Here is a 2,500-nt window from a genome sequence, read left to right as displayed (position 1 = left end):
TTTTTCAGTGATCCAGAACCGATAAGTCGAAAATTTTAACAATCATATTTTTGCATTCTGTACCGTGGATCCATCGTTAAACGCTATTAAACTAACGTCCGTGATGGTATAAATGCAGATTTTCGCTCCGTTTAGCCAAAATAACGAACTTTAGGTGCGCTCCGAAATATTTCAAAGTCCCAGCGGCGTATTGCTTCGCCTCTTAGAACCGATTAGTCGAAAATTTTAACAATCATATTTTTGCATTCTGTACCGTGGATCCATCGTTAAACGCTATTAAACTAACGTCCGTGATGGTATAAATGCAGATTTTCGCTCCGTTTAGCCAAAATAACGAACTTTAGGTGCGCTCCGAAATATTTCAAAGTCCCAGCGGCGTATTGCTTCGCCTCTTAGAACCGATTAGTCGAAAATTTTAACAATCATATTTTTGCATTCTGTACCGTGGATCGATCGTTAAACGCTATTAAACTAACGTCCGTGATGGTATAAATGCAGATTTTCGCTCCGTTTAGCCAAAATAACGAACTTTAGGTGCGCTCCGAAATATTTCAAAGTCCCAGCGGCGTATTGCTTCGCCTCTTAGAACCGATTAGTCGAAAATTTTAACAATCATATTTTTGCATTCTGTACCGTGGATCCATCGTTAAACGCTATTAAACTAACGTCCGTGATGGTATAAATGCAGATTTTCGCTCCGTTTAGCCAAAATAACGAACTTTAGGTGCGCTCCGAAATATTTCAAAGTCCCAGCGGCGTATTGCTTCGCCTCTTAGAACCGATTAGTCGAAAATTTTAACAATCATATTTTTGCATTCTGTACCGTGGATCGATCGTTAAACGCTATTGAACTAACGTCCGTGATGGTATAAATGCAGATTTTCGCTCCGTTTAGCCAAAATAACGAACTTTAGGTGCGCTCCGAAATATTTCAAAGTCCCAGCGGCGTATTGCTTCGCCTCTTAGAACCGATTAGTCGAAAATTTTAACAATCATATTTTTGCATTCTGTACCGTGGATCCATCGTTAAACGCTATTAAACTAACGTCCGTGATGGTATAAATGCAGATTTTCGCTCCGTTTAGCCAAAATAACGAACTTTAGGTGCGCTCCGAAATATTTCAAAGTCCCAGCGGCGTATTGCTTCGCCTCTTAGAACCGATTAGTCGAAAATTTTAACAATCATATTTTTGCATTCTGTACCGTGGATCGATCGTTAAACGCTATTAAACTAACGTCCGTGATGGTATAAATGCAGATTTTCGCTCCGTTTAGCCAAAATAACGAACTTTAGGTGCGCTCCGAAATATTTCAAAGTCCCAGCGGCGTATTGCTTCGCCTCTTAGAACCGATTAGTCGAAAATTTTAACAATCATATTTTTGCATTCTGTACCGTGGATCCATCGTTAAACGCTATTAAACTAACGTCCGTGATGGTATAAATGCAGATTTTCGCTCCGTTTAGCCAAAATAACGAACTTTAGGTGCGCTCCGAAATATTTCAAAGTCCCAGCGGCGTATTGCTTCGCCTCTTAGAACCGATTAGTCGAAAATTTTAACAATCATATTTTTGCATTCTGTACCGTGGATCGATCGTTAAACGCTATTAAACTAACGTCCGTGATGGTATAAATGCAGATTTTCGCTCCGTTTAGCCAAAATAACGAACTTTAGGTGCGCTCCGAAATATTTCAAAGTCCCAGCGGCGTATTGCTTCGCCTCTTAGAACCGATTAGTCGAAAATTTTAACAATCATATTTTTGCATTCTGTACCGTGGATCCATCGTTAAACGCTATTAAACTAACGTCCGTGATGGTATAAATGCAGATTTTCGCTCCGTTTAGCCAAAATAACTAACTTTAGGTGCGCTCCGAAATATTTCAAAGTCCCAGCGGCGTATTGCTTCGCCTCTTAGAACCGATTAGTCGAAAATTTTAACAATCATATTTTTGCATTCTGTACCGTGGATCGATCGTTAAACGCTATTGAACTAACGTCCGTGATGGTATAAATGCAGATTTTCGCTCCGTTTAGCCAAAATAACGAACTTTAGGTGCGCTCCGAAATATTTCAAAGTCCCAGCGGCGTATTGCTTCGCCTCTTAGAACCGATTAGTCGAAAATTTTAACAATCATATTTTTGCATTCTGTACCGTGGATCCATCGTTAAACGCTATTAAACTAACGTCCGTGATGGTATAAATGCAGATTTTCGCTCCGTTTAGCCAAAATAACGAACTTTAGGTGCGCTCCGAAATATTTCAAAGTCCCAGCGGCGTATTGCTTCGCCTCTTAGAACCGATTAGTCGAAAATTTTAACAATCATATTTTTGCATTCTGTACCGTGGATCGATCGTTAAACGCTATTGAACTAACGTCCGTGATGGTATAAATGCAGATTTTCGCTCCGTTTAGCCAAAATAACGAACTTTAGGTGCGCTCCGAAATATTTCAAAGTCCCAGCCGCGTATTGCTTTGCCCCGAAATTTTTCAAAGTTCC

This window comes from Osmia lignaria, chromosome 11 (genome assembly GCF_051020975.1).
Source record: "Osmia lignaria lignaria isolate PbOS001 chromosome 11, iyOsmLign1, whole genome shotgun sequence".
Lineage (NCBI taxonomy): Eukaryota > Metazoa > Arthropoda > Insecta > Hymenoptera > Megachilidae > Osmia > Osmia lignaria.
Note: the sequence above shows the minus strand (reverse complement) of the source record.